Consider the following 308-nt stretch of genomic DNA (forward strand, 5'->3'; position numbering starts at 1 on the left):
TTTACCTGTCTCACAATTTTCTAATCTTAACCAACCAAATTCCTCATTTTTTATGAGACAGCTATCAGCAGGTTATATATATATATATATATAACTTGTCTCCTTAACTATATCTATACGTATAATATTGTGTAATTTATTTATAATAATAATTATTTTTTTTAAAAAATGGGTTTATCATTAAAACGAAAATTTTAAAAAATAAATATTATGTTTAAGGTAATTATAAAATTTATTTATTTAAAATAGAAAATGATAAAAATATGGCCACGTTTATTTTTATTTTTCTATTTTGAAGAGAGAAGCCG

Source organism: Carica papaya, chromosome 9, assembly GCF_054855325.1.
Source record: "Carica papaya isolate Zhongbai chromosome 9, ASM5485532v1, whole genome shotgun sequence".
Lineage (NCBI taxonomy): Eukaryota > Viridiplantae > Streptophyta > Magnoliopsida > Brassicales > Caricaceae > Carica > Carica papaya.